This window comes from Mastomys coucha, unplaced genomic scaffold (genome assembly GCF_008632895.1).
Source record: "Mastomys coucha isolate ucsf_1 unplaced genomic scaffold, UCSF_Mcou_1 pScaffold16, whole genome shotgun sequence".
Taxonomy (NCBI): domain Eukaryota; kingdom Metazoa; phylum Chordata; class Mammalia; order Rodentia; family Muridae; genus Mastomys; species Mastomys coucha.
Genome location: NW_022196898.1, coordinates 87,997,379 through 88,023,519, shown reverse-complemented (window position 1 = coordinate 88,023,519; position 26,141 = coordinate 87,997,379).

Here is a 26,141-nt window from a genome sequence, read left to right as displayed (position 1 = left end):
AAAAAAAAAAAAAAAAAAAAGATCCTGGATTCAGTGAATTCAAGCAAAGTTTGATCATGGCATTAGTTCTTTTCTTGCTTCCTTTTGAAGTGAAAATATTCGATTTAATGGTTGGCATTCAAAATGTAATACTAGTGGAAGAGTCACAAGTTTTATGTTAGCATTTTATCAAGCAAATCACAATTACCTGAATCTATACAATACATTCATTGTAAGTATCTTCTAATTGTTGAAACTCATAACCATGGAAAATCCTCTTGGGACAGGTTCTATTAAAATATCATCTTAAGGACTTCGGAGAGGAAGGGAAAGCATGTCTGGTATGTAGTATAAAATAAACTGAATAGTATTACTGGAGAAAACTCAAAGAAATAACAAGAATAGTGCTTTTCACTTTAATGTTTTAGCAATTAAAGGTGAGATGTTCATACAGAAGGTAATTTATCTACCAGTGTGATGGAAATCAACAGCTTTCTACTGCATAATGACATTCAGTTTCATTTGAGCTATGAGAAACTTAGAGAACAAACATAATTGCAATCTCAGAAACTTTACAATTCTGCACTATGTCATAATTAATTTGTGCATAGTAGATCAACTCTTTGATCTGTTTTTCAAGGGGTGTATTTCATTTTAAACGAAAACAACATCTTCAAATAACTATGTATGAGATTTTTAATGATTAGATTTTCTGTCATAATTCTTGACTGCCATCAGTAAGATACAATAATTAATGAATAAGTTAGTTGCTTTTAATGTTCCACAGTTTAGTGATATACAACTTGCAGTGTCTGAGAATCTTTTAGAGTTGTGTCTAGATGAACAGTCTTCTGATGTATTACCTCTTTGGTAAGAGTATAATAGCCAGAGAACAATTACTAGCTTTGTGAGGATGGCATTTTATCAATGGAACTTCCATTAAGTTAGCCTTCCATCTTGTTAATGTCATGCTCCTTTTTCAGGACCTTGACATCATTATAATGTGTCAGTGTATGGGGAGAAATGTACTTTTTAAGTACCAGAGATATAAATGTGTACTCTCATCACTGGCAAATTTGTATTCAAGGCTTCCCTGCTGAAGTAATTTTAAGGACTACACAGAAATAATATAGATATAAAAAGTATATCACTCTGACAGGAGAAACACTCTCTGCTCAACTGCTTGTTAACATTCACTCTTTACATATGGCATTTCCAAAACAGAAGTTTATTTCAGCATTTCCTCTGGTACAGTCAGCATTCTCTTTTGCTTGCTCTAATGGGAGACCTTAACCTGAATTAAGCAGAATATTCATAAAGATGGCATTTTAAATAGCAATTTCCTGTATACAAAGAGTCATCTTATTAGTGAAGCATGAAATGTTTTTAAAAATGAGCTGCTCTTTATTCCTATATGACATGATTGTGAATATGAAGAAAGCAGGGGATCAGGAGTATAATAACTGCTTTGTTGAATAAGCATAAAAGCTAATACAAATGATGGTATGTGCTTAACGCCAGAAAGAAGCACCCAAAATCAAATGTTTTAGGAGATTTATCTTTGATTAGAGTATATGTAACTGGACGGGTATATTTCTTTTACCTCCAAGGAATTGTTCACTAGTTTGATAAACCTAAAAAAAAATCTGTCTATACAACAGGTGGTGTCTTATTGAACTAGGAAACTAGTAAAGCTCCTTTGATAAATCTTCATCTAAATTCTTTACTAAAACATATATTGTAACTATGATTTTTTTTAAAAACAATCACTGGCTGTACTTCAAAAATACTTCAAGTTATTATTTTATTTATACACAAGAAATAAAAAGTTACTTATTAAAGACACTGTACTGTTACATTCCAGTTTTATGCCACAGACTGGGTTCACCTCGGGGACCTCTTGTTCCGCAGGATGAGAGTTATGGTCAGGTGGACAAAAAAATTGATGAGTGACAAACAGAGTCTACACAAGGAAGTGTTGAGTTTGAGTGTATTTCTTAAAAAATGGCATCAGGCTTTTACAGTCATTATAAAAGAGAAATGAAAAATCTGGCAGCTCAGCAGTTGAGGTACATCTGAGGCCACCTGAAACACACTGGGTCTAAGGGTCTAAAGCAGCCACCTCTTCTGGACAGGCACTACACTTGCTGGGCCCAAGTGCTCTGGGCTCAGGGGTGGGGGGGAGGAGTGCGGGGGGTGGGTTGTGGACTGCACGAGGCTCAAAGCTTGAATCTGAAAGAATAAGTATGTATAAGTCCGAGTCTTAGTCTTAGTCTGTCTAAGTCTAAGTAAGTCTGTGCACAAAGTGAAAACCAGGCTTATGTAGTATACAGAAAACAGGGTGAATGACAAAAGTCATGTAGGCAGGTGAGGGTTACATCAAGGTCATTAAGATCAGAGAGCAAGACAGAAGTCATGTAGGCAAGTGACGGTCACATCAAGGTCTGTAAGATCAGGCATCCAGGTGTGAAGCAGAAGAACAGTGGCGCCCTCCCTGGCTGGGGCTACTTTGGCAATCCCAAACTAATTCTCTGGGTTTGTTGGAGGCAAGCACCAGGAAGTCCCAATCTAGCAGTTCCTAAGAATGCCCTTAAGTGAGAAATTCCAAGCTAACGACAACTTGGTAATAAATTAGGATATATTGGAACATTTGCTGGCCAGGGAACAATGTTTAATCTTAGTTTTAACTATTTACCAATCATTTCTTGGGGTACATTTATGCCTGAATAAGAAGGCGTGTTGACGACTGGAAAGACTAATCTGGAACATGTCTGAGTTAGGAGATGCCAACAACTGACTGAATACCCAGGAGGCACAAACTCCCTTTGAAGTCATAATGCCTCTTGTCCATGATTAGGCTTTTCTTTCTTTCTTTCTTTTAAATTAGATATATTCTTTATTTACATGTCATATGACTTCTTTCCCAGTTTCCCCTCAAAATAAAAATAAAAATAAAAAGACCCAAAATCCCCAAAAAACAACAAGAACAAACCACTGTTGCCTCCCCCCTTCCCCTGCTTGCCACCCTACCCTCTCCCACTTATTGGCCCTGGCATTTCCCTACACTGGGGCACAGAACCTTCACAGGGCCAAGGTCCTCTCCTCCCATTGATGCTCAACTTTGCAATCCTCTACTATACACATGCTGCCAGAACAATCAGTCCCACCATGTATAGCCCTTGATTGGTGGTTGAGTCCCTGGGAGCTCTGAGGGTACTAGTTAGTTCATATTGTTTCTGGAGAATATCATCCTGAGTGAGGTAACCCAATCTCAAAAGAACACACATGGTATGCACTCTCTGATAAGTTGTTATTAGCCCAGAAGTTTGGAATACAGGAAGAACAACCCACAAACCACAAGAAACTCAAGAAGAAGAAAGACCAAAATGTGGACATTTCATTCCTTCTTAAAAGTGGGAACAAAATACCCATGGAAGGAGTTGCAGAGACTAACTATGGAGCAGAGACTGAAGGAAGGACAAGTCAGCCTGATACAGCTATTTTCTGAGAGGCTCTGACAGTACATGATCAGGCTTTTCAACCCTGATACTGCAGACTTTACTGGAGTAGATGAGTGGGTGTGGCAGTTTTATTCTCTTTCTTTTTAGTTCCTTACTTTGTCTGAAATGGGTATACGTGTTCTTCCTACAATCATATGCCTTCACAGATAATTCCATTGTTCTGTAAAGAAACACTCAATAATGTAAAACATCCCTTCCAGAAATTACAATGGATGGAGGACCAAACATTGTTTAATATAAACTTCTTCCTTGGGGAGTGTTTTAGTATTAATCACTTCTTGCAAAGTTCATTTACAGGTAAGTTGGTATCATGGCTTTATAGCAAGCAGGCAAACCCAACCTGTAGCTTGCAAGGTGCATGTAGCCAAGCAGAGCTATGAATGTGGCCCCAATACAAAACTGAAATCTTAAAACTTGATGGGATGTGCTTGAAAACGTGTGTGTGTGTGTGTGTGTGTGTGTGTGTGTGTGTGTGTTGTGTTTCATAAGTTTCCCTGTAGTCTACACACAGGAAGGTTTACAATATTGAACATCAGAAAAAAAGGCAGATGCCTACTGCAATCACTGTTTAACAATCTTAGCATCTAAAATTTTAGGATTTCACCCACTTTAAAATTCATAGGTAATAGCTCTTTTAAAAATATTTGAATGCTTCCCTGATAAAATTACGGAAGAGGAACCTGAACGATTTTAAGGGCCAGTGTTTCAGGTGCTTCCTGCTAGATAGTATCTTCTCTAAATCCCTGGGAGGCAGTATTCATGAAATCTCAATATGGTTATATGAAGACTTGGATAATGACAGCACCAGTTGATATCACAGCATGGTTGTAGATAGTCCATAAGGTCTCACTTAACCTTATATATGTTCTGCACATGTGTACAGCACATGTGTGTATCAGAAGAGACTTGATGAACACCTGAAAATCGAATTACAGAGAGCTACCAATGTGTATTGTGGGGCTGAAGCAAGCTCATCTGTAAGTTAACAAGTGTTCTTAAGTGCCAAGCCTATTCCCAGCTTCACAATGATATTTTCTTAATGTATGTCAAGTACTGCTGTGACCAACCATGTCTCAGTCTTGACTATGAGCCATGGTGTCCAGCTTTCTGCTAACAACCTTTGTCATTTAACTGAATATGCTCTTCTTTTATACAACCTGAACAAATACTATCAATAAAGGCATGCCAATTATTTTCTCATGAGATTTACTCACACTCTCCCTTGCCTGAGTACTTTTGCAAGTCTCCTACTTTGCTTTCCAGCTTTCTGAGCTGACTACTATGTACACTAAGCTCCATTGTACAACTCTGACTGCTTGAATCCTGGATCCTCTCAATGACACTGGGGCTTGAGACTATTTTTCTCCTAGATGATGTTTATATTCTTACTTAATTCTATTACTAGTGTTTAAGTTTTGTGCATATTTCTTTATATTCTGTTTGGAGACATCTTAGCCTTTTAAAGGCACACGTTTGCTTACATATGTTTGTACCCATGGTCATTTACCCTTTTTAGATGAGCTTAAAATATTTCTCTTTGACTTTTTCTGAGATATTTACAAAATTTCCACCAGTTAACCCTAATAATTGTTGCTTTTTAATATTTAACTGGGCTATATTTTGAGCACAGTATGAATTTGTAAATAAACTGAAGAAGTACAGCATCAAGGAAGAAATGTGAGAGAGTAGAGGGTATGGTGGAGTTTCTAAACATGGGAGCAGTGAGTGCAGAACAAGAAGAAAAAAGTAGTATGGAAAGCCAAAAAGACCATTTATCTTATATCATCATCTCTTGTCAATCAGCAGAAAAGACAATTTTTGCTGGATGCGGCAGAAAATGGTGATAGAAAGGAGTCAAATTTTCTGACCTTAAGGGAAGACATAAAATAATATAGAGGCATGCTTTTTGCTTTTAAAGGGTGACCCTGAGTTTAAGTCATTAATGGGGTGGTGGGTCTCTTGGACCAGTTCCTGAATTGAAGGTAGAAATAAAGATGTCATCAATCTGTCTGTCTCTTACTGGAAATGGCATCAGGAAAAATTCATCACACATGGAAAGAAAGACAGGCTTTCAATAGGAGAGCAGAATCATATGATGTCGACCTCTGTGTAATTATGGCATAAAAGGAAAAATCTTCTGGAGACATTGGATAACCATGTTCACTGTCTCTGCCATTAAATTCCTGTTCCCTCTCACTTATATAACTGTCCTACAGCCCAAGAAAAACATGAAATTTTATTAAAAAATTGTATGTCACCATTACTCAGAAAACAATAAGGCTCTCTACATTTTAAAATCAGACTTTCTAAGAGCCTGCTGATAGAAGAATGTAGGCTTTATGCTAAGAAAAACAGCATATAACATGCAAATAGAATGATGCAGATGATTAGAAACAGCAGGTTTCAATATGACAAATTTAAAATACTCCAGTCCTTTTCTTGACATTTTCAGTCATAATGTTCTTTTGCAGTTACAAGGATTTAATCCCTTTAAACATGCTTTTTCCTCCCATCTCACTTGATTAATTCTAGCTGAATGCATTGAGGCAAGTTTCAAATCATAGGATGGAATATTAAAGGCATATGGTACTGGCTGATTAAAATTAGGAGATTTCTTTTTTTAAAGATGGAATTTAGCTTAACATAGTTATAAGGTGACATTTTAATGATGAGTTCCAAAGAGAACCCTCTTCTTTGAAGACACTGAAGTCATCTTGATTTCTTTTTTTTTTTCTGGCATGGTATTTTTCTCCCTTTTCTTGTACTACTCACAGTTTGGCAAAATCAGCCCCCCTAAAACACACACACACACACACACACACACACACACACACACACACACACTCACACACATGTTCATGTATATACGCAAACACATAAAGTTCAGGAACATGCACAGGTGCATACATGTGCACATGTTCATTCTCACACACATGTACATACAAAAACTTGCACTTTACTACAATGCAGATATTTTCTCATATATACAAATGCACAAATGCAAATGCATGGATGCAAGCACATGCATGCATAGACCCACACACATTGTTTAATCCTCAGCATATACTCTCTCAGCTTTGTGAAAAGCATTGGAAAGAGGGAGCTGTGATTTATATGACAAGATGGTTCACAACAGTAACACATCCTCAGCTGTGTGCCTGAGAGCCTTTTTGGATCTTGGGAGTCAATGGTACATTCATAACTCTCTGACACAGAAACAGTATTCAGTATGTCTGAATTCTTTATACCTATATTCTGGACATTCAGTATATCTGGATTCTTTATACCTATGTTCTGGCCATGGTCTCAAGGCAGCTTCTAGACCCCTAATGTATGAATAGCACACATCGTAGTGCACATCCTGTATTTTGCACTTATACAGTCCCCTAACTAATACCTCCAGAAGCTAAAGCCAAAAAGGGTGCAGACACATGCTGGAGGGTCCAGACCCACCAGACACAAGAATCATTATTTTGCCCTAGGGTTTCCTGGGATATCATTATAAAGTAAGTGTGACCCCTAAAGTCTTATTGATCGTCACATTGCTTTCTTGTGAGCCCTAATTATCTCTGATAAGAGTGCATTCTGGCAGGTTAGCTCCCCCCAGAGAAATGGGATAGTACTTTTGAATATAACGCTACAAAATATTCAGTGAAAATATTTACTTATTTTTACATTTCATTTGTCTTGTTATTACATGTGTCACATAAGCTGAACATGACCAATTGTAATTAGTTCCTATATTTTTAACTTCTTGGTTTTTCTCTCTGTTTTTACCTTATATAGGTTTTCTTTTTCCCTTAGAGAAATTTACTGTATTCAGCATTTCTCTCCAGACCCCACTGTAAGATGATGAAAGTGCACTTTAAAATATAAACAGGGAAGGACTGTGATTTTTTCCAATTATTTCAGAAATTGAGTTGTAGTTTTTGTATACCTCAGAATGCTTAGACTTAATCTAGGTATGAAAAGTACCTTCTTAAAAAATCATTTTTATCAGTTTAGATAGAATTTGGAAATTGATAAACTAAAACACTATAAAGGTATTTGAATAAGACACGAAGCAAAGCACATTTACCTTATAATTATTTGAATTTGTTTTATAGAGTTTATATTCTCAAGACAAGAAGGTGTATATCAGAACTGACCCCAGAGACTATGCTCATATAGTCTTACACAAAGCAATTGTCTTCAGCTTATTAAGACAGAGTCATGAATTAGGTACTTTCCAATGAGCTTTTCTGTAGCTTGGTCTGGTCCTGGTCAAGACTGAGTCTGTACCCATTTGACCCTCACATATCATTCATTTCTACTATCTTCTTCCTCATACTTTTATTTGGATTGTCATTTACCTGTAATTCTTTTACTGTCTGCACAGTAATGGATCTTTTAAAAGTTTGTGTATAGAAGACATTGAAGAGTTCCCCCCCCCAAAATAGAGATGTTTAAAAACACTGTGGGAATGTTTGTGTTTCAGCTACTGCTTGTGTGTAGCACACAAGACTTACAGTATTGTTAGCTTGGTCTTCAGTGGGTGATGTTGAGAGTTATGGGTACCTTTAAGACATGGAGTCTACAGACAGGTTGTTTCCAGGCCTCACCATTTCTCTTTCACCCCTTCCTTTAGAATTCTCACGCATCTCATGTATTCTCTCAAATAACACATGCTGTTACTATCATGTGATCTACTGTGATGTGATCCAGCCATGGAGAAAGAACCTAGGCTTTATGCACCATGTGGTGTGAGGATGAATTAGGCTGGAGTTCTTTTTCAGAATACCAGTTTCCATGTTCAAAAAGTGCTACTGAGAACGCCTACAAATGGTGTCCCAAAAAAGGTTTGAAGTTGAATCAATGAGTCCACCCAATTTTAGACATTTTTTTCTCCAACACATGATCTAAGTAAACTCTATTTAATAAAATATTCATCCTCAATTATTTTGTTACAGCAATTGAACTCTGACTAATGCAGAGTGATAATATTAAGCATACATGATCCTTGTGGGTGAATTATTCACAATCTTTTAGCAGTATTACAATGCAAGTAACTTTAGAGTCCCGTGTCATAGACATTAATAGAAAATGTTCAGTGTTCCATGACAGTATGAAAGAAATACCTCTAGTTTAGATTGCAAGTTCAGACTTCTTTCTCCACTTCCTTTTGGACTTTTGACTCAAAATTAAATACGAAGGTAGTAATGAGTTATTTTCTAAGCAGAGATAATAACAGAAGAAAACCTGCCAAAGACAAGATGCACAATTAGCAATCCATCAGAAACACTGAGAAGCTAGAAAAACAGATGAAAATATGTTTTCTAGTCCAGTCAGACCAGAGCCTGACAGCGGTTAGTAATCCATTCTTGGACCACATCTAATTTTTTCTAAGGATGGAGAGAAGGGAGAGATTGGAAATGTGGCCTCATGGGTTGTGATTCTGCAGTACGCTGAATCTTCAGAACAATCTAGAGAGAAACTTGGCTTTAACCACCATGAGGTGTGAGGATGAATCAGTTGTGAGTCCTAGTCAGGGCACACCAGGTTCCATGTTTAATAAGATGCTTCTGAAGAAGCTTACAAATGGTGCAGCAGAAAAGATTGGAGCTTTAAGAAGGTGATTTGTGGCAATAATTTCCCCCAACGGGGAATTAAGTCTCCAGCTGCAGATATTGTTTGCTTGGTCATCTGAAGCTTGCATTTGACAACGAAAGCTGCTATTGGACAGTGTAAAGGGTGTTCTTGTTTTTATTCTGTGACTCAAGGTCAAAGAACAATGAACATAATCATCTCAAAGTTCAAACACAATACTGGTTAAAAGTATTGTAGACAAGTTTGCCTGGACAAGTTTGTAAGGCTGAGCAGTGCAGTGTTTCTTGTCTTACATAGTGTTTGGAACAGTTAAATCAGAATAATCTCATCAATGAAATGACTAAAACTACTCTCTGCAGGATTCAGCTTCACTACAGCTTTGTTATCTCACTGGCTTTTTGTGATAATTTATTTTTATTGTTCACATGGGGTTGATAGAGATTTTTGAGGTCTTATCTACAGATAAAAAATATTAAATCTTACCACCAGGTAGCAGAAGGGGAAAAAGAAAGACACATTTGACATCCAAATTAAAGAGCAATAAATTGCTTTGTGATTTTCTGTATAGATTAAAAAAAATCCACATGAGTGTGAGCCTTCATTTATTATGTGAACTCTTATCTTTCTTAGCTTTCAATGGATACCTCCTCTTTAATGAGCTTATGCACAAAGTTCCTCTTTTGAAGAATATTATTTTCTTTTCTGTGGCTAGAATAAATAAGATGGTTGTCTCTAATGCTCTAGCTCTTAGTACTACTGATTTTAGGGGCAACTTTTTCACTTTACTAAACCAGTACTTATGTAGTGGAAAATCAGCACATGGAAAATGTAAATTAAAACATCTGACATTGAGTTGCCTCTCCTAGATTTTAATATAATTTTATTTCTAAGCATCATACTTGCTTATTAATAGTGGAAAACAGCCCATATTTTTATTCCTGTTAGGAACAGGACCTTAAGCAGGATGTCCAATTGAGGTAACTCATGGAACCATATTTAAATCAGCTTAAACCCACTCTAACATGAATAACATATGAAGTGACTTCTTTGGGTAATTAAATTTTCTGTTTTAGTCTTTGCTTATTAAATACATACCACAAGACAAATAACAATGTTTGTTAAATATTCTCTATAATTAAATACAGTTACATTAATACAATTACATTTAATGAGTTTTTTCAAAAATTAGCTATTCCTAGTATTCTCTTGAAAAATATTATTCATATCTGCACTTGCGTCTACTCAACTCTGTCCATTGTGATTCACAATGAGCACTCAGAATCTACCTCTGGAGTAGAACAGATGCCAGAATTACAATGTGATATTATTTTAGTTTGATTTAGAAATAGCATAAAAATTCCATAGAATGCTAACCAGCATTATCACATTTAGTCCTTATGTTTATACTGATAATTAGAAATTATGATATCTTAGAAAGGAAATCATAGAGGCCTCAGTCATTAATAAAATTAAGCTGTACATACGAATACAAGGAAATTCTAGCATAAACCTAGTATTCACTTTCCTAAGTCAATGCTGTTATGTCCTTGACAGCTGACTAGGGCAGAGTTCAAATGCTGCATTTGCAAAATGTTGAGTAAAAAAAAGTCAAGTTTCACAAAATTTCATGAACAGTATTAGCAACATGTGTTTGAGAAGTTCCTAAAAGGATATGCATTAGAGTGACTGGAAGCCAAGGTTCAGATTTCTGGCATTACCGGATCAACGTGAGCTGAGAGTCCTTCCTTCCTTCCTTCCTTCCTTCCTTCCTTCCTTCCTTCCTTCCTTCCTTCCTTCCTCCCTCCCTCCCTCCCTCCCTCCCTTCCTTCCTTCTTTCCTTCCTTTCTTCCTCCCTACTTTCCTTCCTTCTTTCTTTCCTTTCTTCCTTCCTCCCTTCTTTCTTCTTTTTTACTTTCTTTCTTTCTTTTGCCTTCTTTTTTTTTGATGGGATTTTTATCCCTATTTTCAGTATAAAGCAAATTGCTTAAAAGTAGAAATCCATCAAGAAGACATGTCTTTTTCTTGCCAACAGCAACTAAGTATTGTATAATTTGAAATTATTGTAAATTAAAATATAATTACATTATTTACCTCTTTCTTTCTTCCACACCTTCCCATTAACAGACTCTTTCTTTAGTAATTATCATTACATATGCACATAAATGCATACCTGTATAAACATAGCCTGAAATCATGCATGTGAGTACATTAAACACACTCAGCAGGTAATTAAAGGGTCTTCTCCTGGGGAAGACTAACTCTCTCTTTATCACCAGTCATTAATTGCTTATACTTTTTTGTCTGTAGCCCTGCAAGATTTCTCTCTTCCACATTAACAAGTCCTGTTTTCCATCATCTTGCTGAGGTTTCATATGTGTAGGCTCTCTGTTATATAAGGAGGTGCGATCGATCTCACAGCAGACATCAAGATCCTCCTGTTTGTTTTACTTTATTATTAAATTGTTTTATTTATTTACATTCCAAATGTTGCCCCCTTCCCAATTCCCCCTCCTGACTACTTCATAATTTTTCTGCCCCATCTTACTTATATGGCATTCCCTGAGCCTTAAGTGCAACCCTTGTTATGGAGATATTTTGACTGGGTTAACAAACTAGTCATTATTCTCCATAATCTGACCAGATGTGATGTTCTTTAATGATCTCCACCTACTGAAAAGAGAGGTTTCTTTGATTAAGTATGAGAACCACAATTACATTTCAGTATAAGAATGAGTGTTTGGAATGCAATTAGGAATTAGGAATTATGTTGATTTAGAAGAGTAGAAGAGCAGGGCGGTGGTGGCACACACCTTTAATCCCAGGATTTGGGAGGCAGAGACAGGTGGATTTCTAAGTTCGAGGCCAGTTTGGTCTACAAAGTGAGTTCCAGAACAGCCAGGGCTATACAGAGAAACCCTGTCTCGAAAAACCAAAAAAAAAAAAAAAAAAAAAAAAAAAAAAAAGAGTAGAAGTAGTTAATTTCTCTTGTTATAGCCACAACCTTACTAGCTATGGCCAGGTTATCAGTATCAGATATGATTTCTCCCTTGTTGAGCAGACATTTATTCCAATTAAAAAACAATTGGTTTCCAACAGGACATGAGTGTCATTAATGTACCTACAGGTATCTTGACATGCTGACTGCTACTGTGGTTCATAGGTGTTGAAGTTGGATAAGACTTCGGGGTATTGGCTTTTTAAAGGCTTTTATAAGTTCAGAAGAAGAAACTTTTCTAAACAAGAAGGCTCTTAAAAATCCCTCCCTTGTCAGCTTAGATAGAATTTTCGGTCGGTAGGAGTGAGATGCTCAGGTCAGACTCAATACAATTACTCTGAATGTCATATCTAAAATCAAGTCCTATGCCTTCAGTGATAGGGACTTAAAGTCACATCCACTATAATTTGTAAATATACAACTGTTCTTACTATTTTTCAGTGCTCAGAATCAGTCAAGAGACTTGTGTACAAAGACATAGCTATACCACTGTAGTGCATAGCAACTCCATCAACAAATGCTTTCTAGATAATATATTTTAGAATTATTATTCATACTCTCATGTATGAATATTATATATTTGGCCATTCCTACTATCCAATACTATCATATTATTTCCAAGTATTGGAAACTTATGTATTTCCAGACCTCTCAATATAAATACATATTATATATTCTTATTAATATTATGTATATTCATTCATGCATTATATATGAATTTTTAGTTTAACAGTATATTTATTTGATTATTTCTACTAAAAATTTCATAAAAGTTATATAAGTCTATCATCTTTGGGATATATCTTATACCAAAATCATATACTATTAGTTTAATTTTGTGGGAGTTTATTCACCTATAATGATGCAAAAATTAGAAGAACTGTATGAACTTAAAATAGTTCTAACTACACTGTGTATAAAAGATAATTATTAGCTACATTAATGCAGCTACTATTTTCTACAACAAGGATCAGAATTAGACACATTGTTTTTAAAGATTCGTTACTGTTTCCCACGGAACATGTGATATAGCTTTTCAATGTCCTTGTCTCATCCCTAGACATCACCTGCTCCTCCTCAGGTCATGTCTGGTAAAAGTCTCAGCTAATGTTCCAGTTCTCTAAGCAAGTTCATTTAAAATTGTGTGGGACAGCAGGAGAAACAGAGGGATGGGGAGGAGATTCATCACAGATTTATATCTGCAGTGCCAACACCCTGGGGCCATCACAAGGAAATCTTTCTAATCAGTCTGGAATTTCAGTTGGAATGCTGGTGTGACAGGACAGCAGATCATGGGGGGAAGGGGGCCAAAATGAGCAAGGTAAGGTCTTGCAGAATAATGTTAAGAAGTACAGAAAAGAAGCCTTACACATGAGTTTGTCCTTGTTTGTATGGGGACAGAAGTTCTTACTTATATATCTAGGCTTACAGCCAACCATTAGACTTGAGTACCGGGATCCCAACAGAGGAGTTAGAGAAAGGACTGAAGGAGCTGAAGGGGTTTACAACCCATAGGAAGAACAACAATACTAACCAACCAGACACCCAGAGCTCTCAGGGACTAAACCACCAACCAAAGAGTACACATGGAGTAACCCATGGCCCCAGCTGCATATATAGCAGAGGATGGCCTTATATGGCATCAATGGGAGTAGAGGTCCTGTGAAAGTCCGATGCCCCAGTGTAGGGGAATGCTAGGGCAATGAAGCAGGAGTGAGTGGAAGGGTTGGGGGAACACTCTTATAGAAGCAGTGGGAGGGAGTGGGATGGGGGATTTGCAGAAGAGAAACTGGGAAAGGGAAGAACAGTTGAAATGTAAATAAATAAAATATCCAATAAAAAATGTAAAACAAAAAAAAGAGAGAAAATAATGAATTGAAATGTGGCTTTTTGGGAAACATGGGTTGAACTGGTTAAATTTAATGCACAGATTTCCTAAAATGAAAGAGGATATGCTGAAGTTTTATTCAAGTATATTTTGTTTTCTTTTTTGTTTTTTTTGAGACAGGGTTTCCTCTGTGTAGCCCTGGCTGTCCTGGAGCACACTCTGTGGTCCAGGATGGCCTAGAACTCAGAAATCTGCCTGCCTCTACCTTCCAAGTGCTGGGATTAAAGGTGTGTGCCACCACTGCCCAGCTGAAATTCTATTCAAGAAGCACAATCACAGTTAGCCTAGGTTTGCAGATTGGGAGACAGAAAATATCACCAGCACAAAGTTTATATAAATAATCAAACAAACAAACAAATAAATAATTGTAGAGACATGAAGATTTCTCCTCTTTGGGACACTTGGGTTCTCTAATGCTGGACCTATAGAGAATACCAAAGACAGTCCCCAGGTGACATGCAGCTCACAGCAGTACATTTGAGTAAATCAGGTGACTCTAGTTCAGGAGATTTCTGATGAGCCACCTCAGTCTCAGAGGAAAAGCAATGAGGATTCCTACATATTTTCCACGTGGTTCTGTATCCATGTAGCTACAGGAGCGTACGTGATTTTTCATCCCCAACAGTGGATTATCTTCTTCATTAGTATTAGGACAAGGAATAAGTGCTGTGTTCCACAAAATAACAAGAAAATAGAAATTGTTCATAGAGCAAATTATCTTAGAAAGCCTTTCACAGATGCAGTAGGCAGTAGTCTCTATTTTGAATACTCCATTTAGCACCAAGCCTGCCTTCTCCTCACGAGCAGTGTTCTCACATCTCAGGCTGACTCTGACCACACTGCAAAGTCAGGTAGATGAGATTTTCCACAGGAGTTACATCTTAGTCCATTCTCCCATATTATGAGTGAACTTAGGAAACTTCTAGAACTCAGGACTATTGCTATCCAGACTTATTAATATATTAGTTCTATGTGGCCAACAAATAGAGCAGTGGCTTTATTTGCTCTCCAATATGAAAATGTCTTCAATAATAACTGCTGTAATTATTATTATTGTGTGTAAACTATTGTGTCAAGTGACAGTCTGCACACCGGGTCCAGTTCAAAAGTCAACTTTTGAGGAGATTTCATGATTAGTCAGTATTAACACTTTCTGATGCATTGTGTCCTCACATAGAAAAATTAATGTGCAGCATAAACAGGGAATATCTCTCCATTCTTTGTTTTAGGATGAAAAAACAAAGCTTTAGAGACTAAATTAATTTTCTCAGCACTTGTTCTTAATTGTAAGTAATGGGATTTCAATACTTGGAATTTAGATCATCTTCTTCTGTTATAGACCTATACTTTGTTTTATTGCTTCCCATAGCTAATATTTATTTTTGTTATTTATTTTATTTATTTGTTTGTTTGTTTGTTTGTTTATTTATTGGTTTTTTGAGACAGACCTGGCTGTCCTGGAACTCACTCTATAGATCAGGCTGGCCTCGAACTCAGAAATCTGCCTGTCTTTGCCTCCCAAGTGCTGGGAATAAAGGCCTGTGCCACCACTGCCTGGCTACTAATATTCATTAAAGTAAACTATTTTAGTAAAATTCAAAGACACAAGTAGACTATGAAAATTAGATTTTCAGAAACAAAGAAATAGTGTTAATTGTATGATTCAATCAACCTATGCAAAAAAAAAAAGTTGGTGAAAATAGAAATAAGATGTTTTGTGTTTAAATATTGAAGAGGCATAAAAATGAAGGTATATTTCACAAAGGATCACAACAAAAAATGAAAAAGGAACAGGAAAAATTGGATAGGAATAATATTAAGATCATTTGATTAATAGGTTATGAATTACAGGAAATAACAAAAGGAAAAATTTCGTATTTTTTTCAAAATATTTCCAATCGGCTGTGTGAGTTAACATTCAATGTCATATGTAACAGAAAAGCTAGTTAGAGAAGGACTAGTTTAAGTAGAGAAGTTAGCAAATGCCTCAAGTAAATAAATAGCTTAGAGTTGGCCCAGGACAATGTAGGCAATGCCTGTGACACTGTTTAAGTCTCCAAGAAGGTAGGTCTGCTGGACTAGAAGATTCATGGTAGTAGTAGAAAAATAATTGCCATTATCAGCGTTAGCTTAATCTTTTTTTTCTTTTACAAAAGAATCCCGTATTGTTCCTCTTTGTTGTTTTTAACTTTATTTATGTATTCACATCCCAAATGCTCCCTCCCCTTAGGCTCTGAGAGGGTGACTACCATTCTCCTGTACCTGCCCAACCTGTTGCAGCAAATCTCTGTAGGATTAGGGGCATCCTTTCCCTCTGAGGCCAGAAAAAAAGATCCTTTGCTTCATATGTGTCAGGGGCCCTTGGGCCAGCTGATGTATGCCTTTTGGTTGGTAGCTCATTCTCTAGGAGCTCCCAGGGGTTGACACTTGTTTTTCTTATGGGGTTGCCATCCCCTTCAATTCCTTTAATCCTTCCCCTAACTCTTCCATAGGAGTCCAGAGGTCCCTGCCCTCAGTTCACTGGTTGACTGTAAGCATCTGCATCTGTCTCAGTCAGCTTCTGGGTAGAGCCTCTCAGAGGACAGCAATACTAGACTCATGTTTACAAGCACAACACACCACCACTAATTGTGACAGGAATTGGTGCCTGCCCATGAGATGGGTGTCAAGTTGGCTCCATCACTGCTCTGCTATTCACCACCCACCAACTGGTGGATTGATGATCTTTAACATTCAGAAGAAAGAGCTCTATGCCAGATAACTATATACTGCCCCCCCCATTTCTGAGAGGTTACAACTTCAGCCCCTCATACTATCACCACAATTTAACAGCATAGAATAAATACTTTTCTTTACTGCATATCATTATTTGGAACTTAAATACACCCCACAAGGCAGTGCTTTCAAAGTTCATCTTTAGTCTGTGGCACTATTAGGAAATGGTAGAATGATTAGAAAGTAGAGCCTAGTAGAAAGAAGATATTGGAATCTACTCCTTTTTTTTTTCTTTTTGATTCTAGGCCATGAAGAGGTGAACAGCTTTGAAAATCAAATAACACACTTCTTGATATGATATTCTACCTGACAATTGTCCCAAACAAAAATAAAGGTAAATTATGCACTCTCATCTCTGAAATTATAATCCAAATAAATATTACTTTAGTTTGGCTTTCTAAAGTATTTTTTATTGTGGTACTGGAAAGCTATCACACCATGTGAAATGAAATTTGTATGAATATGTTTCTATATTTACAGGATATTTACTACATGAGAAAATGTGAATAAATAGAAAACACATGTAAGTTTCACTTGAGGGTGTTTAGAGTATTCAGCAGGTAGGGGAAGCAGTGACTTTCTAGTATGTATGAAACACCATGATAGATCGTCAGTGGTGTTACATCATACGTGGTTCCAGGTACCTATAAGTTTAACTGTCTGGAGATGGATGTAAGAAGATTAAAGATTCAAGATTATCCACAGCTATAGAGTTTAAGACTGGTCTAGTATATTTAGAGAGAAATATACTACATCAAAAAGAGAAGAGTATGGGAGGAGGAGAGGAAAGAAGAGAGACATTGTGAGGTCTATAACTTAAATATATGTGTTGTTTTGGTTTGTTTCATTAAGAAACAGGAAGAAGTGTTATGGGAAATAATGTGAAAGACAATAACAACAGCTGATATGTCAGACATGCTCGGAGTCCTCACTTAAATAATTTTCTCTTCCAAAAAGATTGAATGAGGAACCAGAGTACACAATAGGATGCCAGGCTTTGTAATAAAACCTGGTCTATGTCCCATACAAACATTACAGCTAATAAAGCAAGATACACGAAATTGTGCACAGACCAAATATCCCCATCATGTAGTGACTCTGTAGCGACCTTGTAGTAACTACATTGTAGTTCAGATATATCTATTTCTCATTTGTTTGAGGTTATGGTGTAATAAACACATCCACTATGTCCTTGGTCATATAGATGCAGCAGCTAGATAATAAACAAGTACCTTACCCGTTATTCTGGGACTTTACTGTATTTTTTACTGGTAGAGAATTCCTTTAAAACCTTTTCTGGAAATCACTTTGTCAAACATGCACAAAGCATCCTTACGCATACTGCAGTTTCCTCATTACCTGTCTATATCCCCAGACAATTTGAGATAATTGAACTGGACAATTCTAGACAAATTGGACTAATTAGCCTATCTCAGGACACTCTCTAATGTTCAAACAATGGGTAATGGAGTTTGGACAGTGCTCTTATCTTCATCATAAAGCAGTGAATGACTGCGCATTTCACTGATAGTACATTATTTATATTAATATTGACTTAACATTAAAATGCTATGTTACTTGTTTATCGTCCCATACTAAGAAATAAAACATCTTTTTAAAAATAACTTTGTATGAAAATGATATAATGTAATAAAAAAAAGGCAACATTATCTTTAAATATATATGCTACCTTCTCTTGGCTTTTAAGATGCCCTGGCATAATCTATGGCATTGTCTGTCCACCCCATGCATTTCTACCCTTGTTCTCTTACTGATGAGTTTTCTTAATCCCAACACACACTCATACACACACACACACACACACACACACACACACGCAAAATTTACTCTTTCAAAACTCAGCAATTTATGTTCAATTTACATATATTTTTTAAAGTCTGTATAAAATTAAAATTGATTTTTCAGTTGCCTCATAGCTGCCTAAAACCAAAATTAGCATAATGAGTAAGAATTAGCACATGATGTTATAGAATGCAGGTGATGCCCTGTGGAGTTGGGCTCTGGTTATCAACCCCTCAGGCACTTCCTCCCCGGGTAGGGAAATGTTCTCTTTTAATATCTTTTCCATGGATTACCTCAATGGCTTTTAGCATTCAAACTTGCTTGTTGCCTTCCCCTTGTGTTCCTAATAATGTGCTGTAGCTATTTTCAGCAAGGCACACAACTGCTGCTGTTGATAATGAGAAACATTCACCTCAGCTCTTCCTGCCTGCTACTCAGACTAAACTGTGCTGAATCTGCATTGCAGCAAACCTCAGGAGGAGGCTGCACCAGGCAGAAGGGTGATGGGTGAAGGGTGTCCTGGATAAATCGGAAAAAGGAAAGCAGTGAGTCTCTCAGCCTGTGTTAGGGAGACCTCCAGGAAGACAAAGGTACTTTATTTTGAAGTCTTGGACTCTTGGGAACGGGAATTGTGAGTTAAGATCTAACATCCAATGGGAGTTCCAAGTTTTGAAAGCACAACTACTTCGTACCTGTTTGTTGGAGCAAATGAACCTGAAGGTGAGAGAAGTCCTCTTTTATTACACTTTGCATTTTGGAGGATTGAACTGTAATCTTTAAATTCAGTTTCTCGGTGTCATTGTGAACACCCAGAGCCTCTTCAGTTAGCTCTTGTCAACCACATTGGAAGCTAATTAACCAATTAGAAACCAGACTTAAGAAATGTCTGCATTTAAAGATTATAAGATGATGATGTTCCAAAATATGCATCGAACATGTTGCTGTAAATAGCACCACAAAGCACCATGGGAGGATTTCAAAGCCAAGAGAAGAAAAACTGCTCTGCCCTTGAGGTAATTTGATCTATGCCAGAGAGATCCACTAGGAGTACTTACATGAAAGTACACCAGGAAGATTGTGGCAGTGATCCCTGCTCTACTAGAGGAACTAGTTTAGTTCCTAGCACCTACGTGAGGTGGCTCACAACTGCCTGTAACCCGCGCTCCCAGCTATCTCTTATGGCCTTTGTAGACACTGAGAGCCCAGGACATGTAACAGATACACACATTGTACTGCCTAAAATTTGTTTTTGTTTTGATTTTATATTTTAGTACAAAATAGGTTTTTCTCTTGTACAATAAATCTTCAGCACAGTTTCCCCTCCCTCCACCCAGCTGTTCTCTACAACTCCTTATCCACAGACACACTTCCCTTCCATCTCCTTTCAGAAAAGAGAAGGCCTCCAAAAGACAATATCCAAACATAATCAAACAGGTAAAGCAATCAACCAGGAGGAGTAGAGTTGCAAGATTAGGCAACAGAGTCAAAGACACTACTGTTCCCACAATGAGGAGTCCTATAAAAACACCCAGCTGACAGCCAGAACATACACACACAGAACCTGGTGCAGACCCATTATAGGCTCCATGCTTGCTGCTTCAGGTCTCTGAGGCCATCTATGCCCTAATTAGTTTACTTAGTGGTCCCTATTCTCCTGGGATCCTTCATCCCTTCTATTCTTACAATCTTTCCTCTTCATTTTCTGCTGGGTTCTGGAATCTCGGAGATAATTATCTCTGGAAAATGTCTGGCTGTGAATCTCTGCATCTTTTTCCTTCTACTGCTGGAAGAAGTCTCTCAGACTCTGACTGGACAAGGACCAGTCTATGAGTCTAGCAGAATATCATCAGGCATCTTGTTTTGGTTTTTGTATTAGACCAGGTGTGTTTACATTTACCCTCAGTCTCTGAGCTATACACTCTCTGGTTACGAGTCATGCAAGCAGTATCAGGCATGGGCTCCCCATTGTGAAGAGGGCCTCAAGTTATATCAGACAAGTTAGATCTGGTTGGCTGTTCTGTATGTTCCGCACCACCAATGTTCAAGCACATCTTGCAGGCTGGACAGATTTTAGAGGGAATGTTTTGTGGCAGGGTTGCTTTCCAGGTTTCTCATTCTGTAGCCTGCAAGAGTAACTTCCGTGTATCAAAGAGACCAAATCACATGGGCAATGGAACCATGCAGGTACAAGCTCAACCTCTCCAGATTCAATGAACTGGTGAAAGTTGTCCACAGCAATTAGTCCCAGTCAGTTTGTGAATAGCAACCCTGTGTGTCCTAGCATCACTCTGGGTTGTTTGAGGATCTTCACATGACCCCTTAGGTCAAAACCTCAATTGAACACAATACAGTCCTCCCATGGGGGACCTTGTCTAATTAAAAGAGACAGCCAAATTAGATTTCTTATGCCCCATTAGTGAGAGTAATTACCAGAGAGACGCTCATAGAGTCCATGAAGTTTCCACTGCACTAGGTTTCCACAGTGCTCCCCAAAATGTCCCTCTATTACAGATGTCTCACTCTGTCCCTCAATTCTACACCTAACCTACTTTTTCGTCATCCTAGAGGAAGGAACCTTAATTGAGAAAATGCTTCCATAGGACCCAGCTGTAGGCAAGCCTGTATAACATTTTCTTAGTAGTTTGTGGGAGAAGGCCTACCCCATTATGGGTGGTTGCTTCTCTAGAGGGGTGATCCGGGTTCTAAAATGAATCAGGCTGGGCAAGTCATGAGGAACAAGCCAGGAAGCAACCCCCCTCCAATAGCCTCTGTGTCAGTTCCTGTCTCTAGGTTCCTGCCCTGAGTTCCTGTCCTGACTTGTGATGATGAACAGTCCTTTGGAAGTAAAAGGCAAATCAACCTTTTTCCTCCTTAGTTACTTTGGTCATGAAGTTTTTGTCACAGCAATAGAAACATCAACTAAGATACACATATACAAATTTAAAATACATATATTTATGTGAGAGAAATTATATAGGAATGATTTCAAGAAAACAATAAGGAAAATCATAGCTTCAAAGAGCTGCATGAATATATGCTTTGCAGTTGAATTATTATATTGGTTTGAATTTGAAATATGTAATTGAGAACCATGGGCTTCACAATGTGGGGCTATTTTGGAAGGTCTAGAATCTTGAGCAGATAGCTACTGGCTGGTGGAAGTAAGCCATTATGGTTTTTGGGACATAGCCTCACTTCTTTTTCTTTTTTTAATTAAGTGTTTTCTTTATTTACAATATCTCCTTTCCCAGGTTCCCCTCCAAACACACACACACACACACACTCACACACACACATACATACACACACATACACACACACACAAATAAAATAAAATAAAATAAAATAAAATAAAATAAAATAAAAACTAAAACAATCCCCTGTTCCCTCTCCCTTCCCCCTGTTCACCATCCCACCCTCTCCTGCTTCCTGGCCCTGGCATTCCCCTACACTGTGGCACAGAACCTTCACAGGGCCAAGGTCCTCTCTTTCCATTGATGACCGACTTGGTCATCCTCTGCTATACACATGCTGCTGGAGCCCTGAGTCCCTCAATGTGTACTCTTTGGTTGGAGTTTTAGTCCCTGGGAGCTCTGAGAGTACTAGTTAGTTCATATTGTTGTCCGTCCTAAGGACTGCAAACCCTTCAGTTCCTTGGGTCCTTTCTCTAGCTCCTTCATTGGGGACCCTGTACTCAGTCTAATGGATGGCTGTGAGCCTATGCTTCTGTATTAGTCGGGTACTGTCAGAGCCTCTCAGGAGACAGCTATACCAGGCTCCTGTCATCCAGCACTTGCTGGCATCCACAATATTGTCTAGATTTAATGACTGAATATGGGAAGGATTCCCAGGTGGAGCAGTCTCTGAATTGCCCTTACTTTAGTCTCTGCTCCATAGTTAGTCTCTACAACTCCTTCCACGGGTATTTTGTTCCCCCTTTTAAAAAGGAATGAAGTATCCATACTTTGGTCTTCCTTCTTCTTGAGTTTCTTATGGTTTGTGGTTTGTAGTCTCACTTCTAATTCCAGCTTTTGCCCTTTGCTTCCAGCTGGATATTCTGAAGCCTCAACTCTCATTTCCTTACTGCTTATATTGAAGCTATCCACTGTGGTCTACTCCTAGGATATGTTATAATCTCTCCACAACCCGAGGCAAAATAACTCTCTCCTCATACAAGCTGGCTCTGTCAGATGCTCTCTCATAAGCTTGGGAAAAGTAAGTGAGAGAACTATTATTTTATATCAAAATATTTTACAATTAAGTCATTTGGTAGTTCATTCAAAGATGCCACTTATTTGAAAATAGAACCTAAAATTCATGATAACTATAGCATAATTATTTTCTCATTAGTGTATTATAATAAAGACAGGAATATAAGTTTTTAAATAAAATTTCTTTTGTTCCATTTAATTTTCTTCTACCGTTTTTATTTCCATAGTAGCGGTACTAATGAAAAACTGTCTGCACCAGGAATCCCATGGGTATATTGGATTTTCCTTTCCTTTATATGTTCTGTTAACTCTTACTACCAATTTAGTCAGCACAGCACTTTCACCTTCTCTGACTGTCACTTGTTTCACCTCATTCAGAGCATATCTTTTGAGCCCTCTAAAATAGTACATGAATGATTCTCATGGGTTCTATGCATCCAACCTCTCAGCTTCCTGCTCCATCTTTCCCACTACTATCATCACAATCTGGTAAAATAATGATTGCACACCTCCTTAATTTATGGGAGGAACATTCATTTGAAGTGTGAGGGCAATATCAAAAGGGTACTTTATACATTTATCATGGATTTCAAAATGCAACAACTTGTCCAGCAACACACAATAAGTATGAGAGAAAATGATATCTTCCTCATTGTATATTGTCTTTCTCTCTTGGGACAAGGCGGTGGCTACTGTTTATGCTTCATCCTTTAGCATCCAACATGTTACCTCCACTCATGTCACATCTCAACCTCACAGGCCTCCTTCTGCATGGCTTGTGTATCTTGTCAAACCAAACCCATCCCATCTATCTTTGAAAATTGAAGTCAAATGCCTGTTTTCTTTCTCAGTTTATTATAAAAATCTCTCCTAGTTAAGATTATTCAATTATGTAGATTCAATTCCAGATACTTCTTTCTATTAAACAGGTTTACATTCTCTCTCTTTCTCTCTCCTCTTTCTCCCTCTCTCTTTCTTTCTCTTTCTTTCTTTCTTTCTTTCTTTCTTTCTTTCTTTCTTTCTTTCTTTCTGTCTTTTTGTCTGTCTTTCCTTCTTTCTTCCTGTGTTTCTTTGTTTCGTTTTTGTTGCTGTGGCTTCATTAGTCTACAAGACTACATGGCTTACTTTTCTAATACCCATAGTAATATCTAACTCATAATCACATAGTATCTTGGAAAGCATATGCTGAATTAAAGCAATATTTCTAAGGATGACAGAAAGATCTGTTTTAAAGTATCTTACATAGAGATATTAAGTTAAGCATATTTTTGTTCCTTTTATTATAGACTCCAAAGTTATGATCAAATAGAGACATAAGGATTTCCTCACAGCTTCACATATGCTCATATTATGTGTGTACTTTTGCATGTTAAATGCCCTGTGAATGAGCATTCTTTATAAATGTACAAAACTTAAATATTTATATCTGTTCTTATTCCTTGTAAAATAATAGGCAATTGGTAACTTTAAATTTTATTTTAATGTGTTATACTATGTCCTAAAGGTGCAACTGTCACATTTAGAAAAGTTAGTAAGAGATTGTTAATAAATCATCCATTAATTTAATATAAAATGAAAATGAGAGAATAATAAATACTAATAATAGGTAAAAATGAATACATATGAATATTTTATAAGAAATGTAAAATTGTTTCAGTTATTGTTGATGCCATTTTATTTTTCAAACAGCATCTATTAATGTACACAAGACTGATTTGTATCAAATTATATTTAGCATATTTTAAAATTAGATAAATTTCATCCATGAGAAATCAATTTAAATATTATCATTTTACTGACATAATGATCAACTAGTTTTGCATATAATTTTCACAACTTGTTCTTGAATTTCTTTCTCCCTCTCTAATTTCTCTCTGAATCAGTTTTTTCATTGAGTTATTTAAATTATTATGGTATGTAATAGGCAGGATGATGTCTCTTTAAAAATCATCTTAGATTTATTCCTTGAAAATATATCATAGCATAAAAAGAAAGAATCTTGTAGTTCTGTTTAAGGTTCCAGAATTTGAGGCTGAGAGCTTAACTTGGACTATCTAGATAGACCTAATCTGAGCACAATCCATTAAAAGTACAGGACCTTTCCTGGCTGCAGATGGAGAGATTCAGCACAAGACACTCTTTTCAAGGATTGTGGAAAAGGGGGTGCTCCTTTGCTGATGCTGATATATGACACACAGGAGCAGGCTCTGAAGGAAGGATGGTTAAGTTCTCAGGGTGGCCTCCTGAACCTAATAGCAATTACAGACAGGAATTCTGGGTCATATTGACAAAAGACCCTCTAAATATTCAACATACCAATGGACACAAAGAAGGCTTTGTCTCAAAGAACCAAGAAAGAAGCTGACAAACTTCATGTTTCAGTGAGAAACTTCATTGAAGGATTTTTTTTTCAGATCCAGATAGTAGATGATTTATTTATGTTGCATGACACCATCAGATTTGTTGTAACCTTACAGTAAGAGCCATGAACATCATGCTTCTGCCCAAATCCTTCCTCTTGTATAACTTTTTGAGGTCTGTGAATAGTGGCTTGATTATCATTTCCTTAACAGCTAATACCCACTTACAGCTGAGTGCATATCATATTTGTCTCTTCAGCCTAAATTGCCTCACACAGGATGATATTACTTCTAGTTGCTTCGATTTGCCTGCAAAATTCATGTCATTTGTTGTTTTTGCTTTGTTTCTCTTGTAATACTCCATTGTGTAAACATACCACATTTTCTTTATCTATCCTTCAGTTGGAGAACATCTATGTTGTTTCTTGTCTCAGGCTACCTTGAGGAAGGAGATAACGAATAGATTCTGTGGATGGACTTGGTGCAGTAAATATGAGGAGGGATTGAGTGAGACAGTGTGGGGAAGCACAGGTGGATTTTGGGTTTGGGGAAGTGGTGTGGAAGCATAGTACAGTCAGAAATAGCCATCTTTTGTATCCAGGCAAGGCTTCCACTGGTAGGACTGGCTTATACTTGGTTGAGCTGTTGGCCAACAAAATGCTGTGGAAATTCCTAAACAACCAGGCTGATGGTTGAATAGAAGACTACCCTTTGAAAAACCGACAGCAGGGTCATATTACTGAGGGAAACTTCTACTCATCTCATTGAATTTGGAGAGGTCAAGCTGGTACAGGCTTGGAGCCTTCACCACTATGTTCTAGTCTCTTCAGTGTAAGAAGGCATATTGCAAGCTACAAAAAGAGAAGTGTGTACACCAACCCAAACACCACACCTTCAACCTAAAATATGTCCTACCTACAAGATGTCCTGGGGTAGCAGTGAAGCAGAACTTGTGGAAGTGGCTGGCCAATGTTTTTTTGTTTGTTTAGTTCTTTTTGTTTTTACTTGAGGCTCATGTCACAA